At 47.2% G+C, this 8114-nt stretch overlaps 1 long non-coding RNA gene across 1 annotated transcript in view; it reads left to right on the top strand.

Moving 5' to 3' along the window:
* The first annotated feature begins 1313 nt into the window (after positions 1 to 1313).
* Positions 1314 to 8114, top strand: part of LOC138744773 (uncharacterized) — a 135544-nt gene continuing 128743 nt past the window's right edge. Inside the window, exon 1 of the long non-coding RNA XR_011345767.1 lies at positions 1314 to 1510. This is a non-coding gene — a long non-coding RNA (uncharacterized lncRNA). The remainder of the gene's footprint in view (positions 1511 to 8114) is intronic.

Here is an 8114-nt window from a genome sequence, read left to right as displayed (position 1 = left end):
TTTTACCGATTTGATTTTCAACCATTATTGCAAGGTATTTCTTACTGCACTCTTTCCTGTGCTGCAAGGTTCAAGGCTCCTTTTATTGTAACATAATAATATATTAAAAATGTAACATCTATGATGTGTCTTAAATTTTGCCTGCTGTAAGGCAGACAGTATCATCGTTACTACTGGCTGGTGGCCCTAAAGGGAGAGAGAAGTAAAAGAGAGTCCCTACAGAGTCACTGAGTGTCCATGGCACACTTAGTAGCAGCAAGACAGAAAACAGTGTGTTCAGTTTGGAAACGCTTGACACAATCACGTACGATGGGGATAAAGCATTTCAGTAAACAGAGCACTGGACAATTGATGATGTGTTGCGTGATTTTCATGTTGGATTGACAGAATATCTCTGCTGGTTTAGAGGGCTTGCCTAACCTGTGAAACATTAGCATGGAAATTACAGTGCTTGATACATCCTCTGAATGTCTGACACATTCATATCAGATTCCTCTCTCTACTTGTGATTAACATATCAAAATAACTATCCATTACAATAGCAGAGAGAAATTTGATGCAAACACATTGAATAATGAAATTGCATTTTGTCATCTACAGATCATTGATAGCAAATGCAGGATCAGAGACAAGAAACAACTAAAGGGAAGTGGTTGCTTGCAAATGATCCTTAAATTAGATTTGTGATTTGTTTAGTGCCATTATTTCCGATTTAACTGTGAGCTCTTGACCGGAGAATCAGCATTCATTGCACATTTGTCATTCTTGCTCTTTGTTATACCCTGTTGTACCACTTGTTACAAGATCAAACCAGCAACCACAAAGAAGGCATATCACGCGGGGTAAAGACGACCAATTATTTTATTAACAAAAAATTCACCTTCAAACTTTAATTCAAAATCCCCCCTTTTATAACAATTCCCACTGGTTACTATGCAAATTTCTATAACTATGTAAAACTAATAAATTCTCCAGCCTATAACATATGTAATTAAAGTCTAAGTTATATTTCCAGCCAGCCCACAGAAAAACTTAGACACAAAACACATAAGGCTCACAAAACTTCGATCTCAATTGAAGCAAAGATCAGAAACAAAATTCAGTTTGTTTAGTAAACTGAAGCCAAAAGATCTTTGAGCGAGAGAGAGAGCACAAAATTCGAAGTTGTCTTGTGTTGCTTGCAGAGAGAGGAACCGCTGGCTTGGTCCGGATCCTTCTGGCTGCCTTCAGAATGTTCATCCTTCTTGAAATCCCAATGTTCTAAACTGACCTCCAGACCATGACTCATGCTCTGGGCCTCCTTCCACTCCACAGCACCAACCAGTGGTGGCTTATCGTCCAAGTCCAGAAATTTTTAGATAATTTTCTGCACATGCTCAGTCCATCTCCCACTCTCTCAGCAGTCCACCTTCACCTTGGCTCTCCAAGGCAAACTGTCAATTTTAACATAAAACCAAACAACACATAGGCCAATACACAACACAGAACTTTGAAACACACTTCATGGAAGGTAAGGTAAATTTTACCCTGCTTTACTCAGCAATCTTTACCCCCCCCCCCACCCCCCTCCCTTCCCAGGCAAATAATAAAACAAACAGCTTGTCTAGTCATCGCTGCTCATGGGATGTTGTTATGCACCAATTGGCTGCCATATTACTCAACATTCTAAAAGTGACTATTGTTGAGTGCTACCAGTTTCACGGAGACGAAGACTGAGGGGAACGATAGGCTTTAGTATACAAGAGATTGCTGGCCGGGGTCAAGGCTAGGGAAAATGAGGAGAGGAAGAGGGGACTCAACTTTTATGGCCTTAGTCACATGGGAGGAGACCAGGGAGGAGTCAAGGTGAGGAAGTCATCAGGAGGGTGGGCTAGCCTGTACACACCATATCATTACATTCACCCCCTCTTTTTAAATTGAACCCACCGGGAACAAATAGAGAACTAGGGGTAGCGAACAAAAAAAAAGTGGAAAAATGGATGCCCCCTCCAACTAGGGGTTTAGTTGCACGGGCTACCTCCTCCTTCTGCCGGACTGCTGAGGGGGGGCATGTCCATGCAGTGCTTGTCTGGAGGGGAGGCCCTCGGGGGAGAGTCTGATGTGGGAACCGTCGGGGTCAGGGTGCTGGCAGGGGAATCCCAGGTGATGGGGGTTCGCTGCCTAGCAGGGCATAGATTCCTGGATGTCCGGCAGCAAGCAGGCAGCTCAGACTCCAGGGTCGTGCTCCTGTGCAGCACGATCGGATCCGCAAAATGGTCGGTGGCCGCCTCGGCAGTTTCAGGGTCTCCGGCCCTTGCCAGGACTCATATCGGCACAGTGTCCTCGTGGCAATCAGGGTACCTCACAAATGCATATTGGGGGTTGGCATGTATGAGGTACACCACTTCATCCAGTGGGTCTGTCTTATGGCCCCTGACGTGCTTCTGCAGCAGGACCAGCCCTGGGGTTCCCAAACAGGGAGGGATCTCTTAGGGAATGCAAAGAGGTGTTCATGCAGGGTGGGGTTAGTAGCGGTGCACAGCAATGACCAGATGGTGTGGAGGGCCTCGGGCAAAATGTCCTGCCAGCAGGACACTGGCATGCTTTTAGACCTGAGGGTCAGGAGCACCACCTTCCAGACGGTGCCATTCTCTCTTTCCACCTGGCCATTACCCCTAGGGTTATAGGTGGTGGTCCTGCTGGTGGCTATGTCTCTGGCCAGGAAGTACTGAAGTACTGTCACAGCTTCTCACTCATGAGTGGGGACCCCCGGTCACTATGAATATAGTCAGGGTACCCAAACATAGTGGAGATGCTGCACAGCGCCTTAATAACCATCATGGAGGTCATATCTGGGTAGGGAATAGCAAAGGGGAACCTAGAGAATTCGTCCACCATCGTCAGGAAGTAGGTGGTTGGGAGGGTGCCCTTGAAATCGACACTGAGTCATTCGAAGGGGCATGCGGCCTTAATGAGTTGTGCCTTTTCTGGCCGGTAGAACTGTGGCTTACACTTGGCCCAGATCTGACAGTGCCTGATCGTGGACCGGACGTCCTTAACAGAGTACGAGAGGTTCCGAGTCCTAACAAAATGATAGAGCCTCATGATTCCGGGGTGGCACAGATTATCGTGCATGGTCTGGAGATGGTCGAGATGGACCACAGGTGCATGTCCCTCGGGATAAGGCATCTGGGGGGTCATTGAGTTTACCTGGCCGATACAAGATAGTGTAATTATAGGTGGATAACTTCATCCTCAGCCTCAGAAAATTGTCATTTTTGATTTTACCCCGCTGTTTTGTATTGAACATGAAGGCCACTGCCCTCTGCTCAGTCAGCAGGGTAAACCTTTTACCGGCCAGGTAATGCCGCCAGTGGCGCACCGCCTCAATGATGGCCTCCTTCTCGACGGAGGAGTGCTATACTTTGGGACCATGCAGGGTGCGGGAGCAAAACGCTACCGGCCTGCCTGCCTAGTTAAGTGTGGCGGCCAGTGCAAAGTCAGAGGCAAAGCTCTCCACCTGGAAGTGGATGGATTCATCCACGGCAGGCACCTCGGCCTTTGCGATGTCTCATCGGATCTGGTGGAACGCAGCCTGGGCTTCCTCCGATAATGGGAAGGTTGTGGACTTAATTAGGGTGTGGGCTTTATCGGTGTGATTGGGCACCCATTGTGCGTAATAGGAAAACAGCCCAAGGCACCTCTTCAGCGCCTTCAGGGTGTTTGGGACAGGGAGCTCCATGAGTGGTCGCATGTAGATAGGGTCCGGGGCAATGACACCACGACGCATCCAAAGAGAGCCAAGCACACCATATTGAACACACACTTGTCCTTATTGCACATTATGTTGAAGGACTTGGCCGTATGCAAGAACTTAGCGAGGTTAGCATTGTGGTCCTGCTGGTCATAGCCACAGATGGTGACATTATCGAGATATGGGAACGTAGCTGTCAGCTTGTGCTCCTCCACCATCCGGTCCATAACCCTCTGAAAAGCAGGGACACTGTTAGACACACCAAAAGGCACCGCAGATAATGGAATAGTTTTCCGTCGGCCTCGAATCCTGTGTCGGTTCAATCGCTCGGATGGAGGGGGAGTTGATGGTAAACCGACTTGAGGTCAATGGTTGAAAAAACTATATATTGCATGACCTTATTGACTAAATTGGTTATCCGGGGTAGCGGGTACGCGTCCAACTGGGTAACTATAGTTACTATAGTTTAACTATAGTCAATCACCATCTGGGGCTTGCCCGCCCTTCTGACCATGAGGACCTACGTCCTCCAGTGACTGGTGCTAGGGCCTATGATCCCCTCTGCCAGGAGTCGCTGAACCTCAGCCTGGATGAATTGCATATCATCTGTGCTTTAGCGCTTACTCTTGGTAGCGATCGGTTTGCAGTCCGGGGTGAGATTCGCGAATAATGATGGAGGGGCCACCCGCAGAGTGGTGAGATCTCAGGACGATGCCGGAGACTGGGTCCTTGGTTGGGGGTGGAAGTCTGTGAGCTGGGGGTTGTGGATGGTCAGCTGTGGTTAGGGGCCTCTGAACACCATTGTCTCACTCCTGAACTGACTCTGGAAGTTGAGGCCCAGGAGGATCAGCGCGCAGAGCTGGGGCATAATCAACAATACAAAGTAACATTTCCCCCTCACTATCAGAGATGCTACACAATTCCTCCGGATATAAGTCAGTTGGTTCTTTGCAATACTGACCTAGTTATCGGCCTGACAGGAAGGGAGAGTCTGCAAACCACGTATGGGTGGACAATACTTTTGGTACTGCCGCTATCGAAAAGGCAGTTCGTCTTTTGTCCATTCATCTCGAACTGCATCATGGAGTTCGAGATCGGGTGAGGGCTGGCTTGGTTCAGCATTACCAATGCCAAACAGGCATTTCTCCATCGTTGTTGCTGATGGGGAGGCCCGCACAAGATGGCAACCTCCATGTTGACCAAGCTGCTCTCGTTGGAGAAGGAGGAAGTGGAGTCGTGGCAGGCAGAAGTAGCATCATCGGTGTGGTAGGCCACGGTGTAGAGGCTGGGAGCGATGCAGATAAAATGGAGCCATCCTTACTGTGTATGCAGTCGACACCGGAAGCTCCTCTGGCACACATGCCTGGACGAGGATCTGAACCTGTACCACTTTCTGGTAATGGCCCTTCTTCCCACAGCCGAAGCATGTGGCTCCTCTCGCAGACCAGCGGAATCTTGCGTGCCTAGCCTACCCGCAGAAGTTGCATCTCGACGACACAGACGGCATTATTGCAGGGGCAGTCGGGTCAGTAATGCCCAATGCTGAGTTCCAGGATGGAGGCCCTCGTGGCGGAATGTATGTAGGAAGCCCGCTTCTGCTCGTGATCGACATCACATGATATTGGGCTGAGTTTAAAGTACTGATTAGATTGATCACTTTTTTTAGCAGGAGTTGGTCCTCCTTGAGGAGTCATTGTCGGATATAATCCGGCCTCAATCGTGATACTCAGGCATCTTGGATCAGATCTTCTATGCACTCGGTCAACGATATAGTGATCATGGGGTTCCCTAGACAGTCTTTTCCTGGTATGACCAAGAATCGGACGAACTCTTCAGTGGACTCACCAGGCTGTTGATTTCGGGACGCCAGCAGATAACGGGAGTAGACCTCATTCACCTTCAGCTTGTACAGTGCCCACAGCTCAGCTATCGCCTCAACGTAGGTCGCGCTGCTTTGGATGGCCAGGAAGGCCCTCTGGCTGACTCATGCTTCTAGGATCTTCAACTTGTTTTTGACGGAGTCGACCACCTCAGCAGTGGCGTCGAGGAAATTATTAAAACAGTTCACCCACTGTCCGAAGAGTAACTATGCACCCGGGACTTGGGGGTCTACCTCTAGCCGATTGTGGCGCAGCAACTTCTCCATTACCGGAGACCTTCAGTGTCATGTATAGTAAATTGTTGGGTGCTACCAGTTGCCCCAATAATCACAGAGACAAAGACTAAGGGGAACAATAGGCTTTATTTTACTGCTGGCCCAGGTCAAGGCTAGGGAAAATGAGGAGAGGAAGAGGGGACTCGACCTTTATGGCCTGGGTCACATGGGAGGAGACAGGCGAGGAGTCAAAGTGAGGATGTCATCAGGAGGGTGGGCCAGCCTGTACACAACCATATCACTACAACTATATTCCAATGTTACTTCATTAGCTGCAGTGTCATGAGTTCACATATTGTGTTAAAGAAATAAAAAAAACATTGAAGAACCGAAGAAATAGGAGCAGGTGTAGGCTATCTGGTCCATCAAGCCTGCTCCAAAATTCAATGGCGTAATGCATCACGGCTGATCTGATGTTAGCCTCATCTCCAGCTACCTGCCATTTCCCCGCTGTGATAGTACAGGTTCTATCACCAATATGTATATGTACATATGTACAGATTGTAGTGTAGGATGACTGTGATTGGCTGAGAGTGTAGCCACACCTACTGGCAGGTCTTCAAGGATTGCTCCTAGCCAGACCAGGTCATTCTGGACTGGATGACCTACTTGTGATATGCTCCAGTCTTTTAGTTAATAAAAGCTTTGGTTTGGATCAACAAGTCTTTGGATCTTTCGACGCTCATTACACCCACATTCTTTAAGTCCCCTACTATCCAAAAATCTATCCAACCTTGTCTAACGTATACTTACGGAGGTAGCCCCCACTGCTTCAATGGGCAGATAATTCCATAGATCCACCACTCTCTGAGAAAACCATCTCCTTCCTACATCTTCTATCCTGAATCTTGAGGCTATGTCCCTGAAGTGCATCAAATGACTCAAAGACTTGTTGACTCAAAGCAAGGCTTTTATTAGCAAAAGACTGGAGCGTAGTACATCGAGGTCAACCAGTCCAGACTAACCTGGGTCTGGTTAGGAACAGCCCTTTATGACCTGCCAGTAGGCGTGGCTACTGCTCTCAGCCAATCACTATCACTATATGTAAATATATAGAAATATATACATTGGTGATAGTATTCTGTACTATCACAGTCCCCTAGTTCTAGTCGCACCAACCAGTGGAAACAACTTGCCTTCCTCTATCTTGTCAATGCCTTTTAAAAATGTTATGCATTTTTTTAAGATCCCCTCTCATCCTTCGATATTCCAGCAAATACAGTCCAGGACAATTCATTCTTTCCTTGTAGGCAAACCCCCTGATCTCGGGAATCTATCAAGAGAACATTGACTGCACAGCCTCCAGGGCTAGTACATTCTTCCTCAAGTAAGGAGACCAGAACTGCATGCAGGGCTACAGATGCAGCATAACTTCCCTGTTCCAAAATTCAAACTCTCTAGCAATGAAAGTGAACATTCCATTTGCCTTCATTATCATCTGCTGCACCTACAAACTACCTTTTGCAATGTAAGTCCTTCTGCGCAGTAGCATTCTGCGATCGCCTACCATTTAAATAATAGTATGATCTGCTATTTTCCTTCCAAAGTAATAACCTCACATTAACCAACATTGTAGTCCATCTACCAGACCCTTGCACACTTATTTAATATATCTACAATATATCTCTCTGCAAGGTCTCTGTATACTCTGCACAGTTGCTTTATGACTCAATTTAGTGTCATTACCAAACTTTCATATACTACCCTCTTCCAGATCTTTAACCTATAACAGTTGCAGGCCCAGCACCACCCCTGCGGCACACTGCTCACCACTGATTGCCAACCAAAAAAAAAACACCTGTGTATCCCTACTCTCAGCCTCTATTGATTAACCCATCCTCTATCAATGCTAATACATTACTCCCAACTCTAAGCACCTTTATATTATTTTTTTTAATGTGGCACCTTATCCAATACTTTCTAGAAATTCAAGTAAACAGCATCCATCTGTGGCCCTCTATCTTCTGCATGTATTATATCCTCAAAGAACTCTAGTAAGTTTGTCAAACAGGACCTGCTTTTGCATAATCCATGTTGCATCTAAATGATGAGCCCATTTCACTCCAGATGCCTCCCGGTTGTTTCTTTAAATGCTTCAAGCCTTTTCTCAACTACAGATGTTAAGCTAACTGGCCTATAGTTCCAAGTCTTTTGCCTACACTCTTCTTGAACAGTACCATATCATTCACCATCTTCCAATCTGCTGGGACCTGCCCAGAGTCCAGA

This window comes from Narcine bancroftii, chromosome 1 (assembly GCF_036971445.1).
Source record: "Narcine bancroftii isolate sNarBan1 chromosome 1, sNarBan1.hap1, whole genome shotgun sequence".
Classification (NCBI taxonomy): Eukaryota; Metazoa; Chordata; class Chondrichthyes; order Torpediniformes; family Narcinidae; genus Narcine; species Narcine bancroftii.
This window is presented reverse-complemented; position numbering and strand designations above follow the sequence as displayed.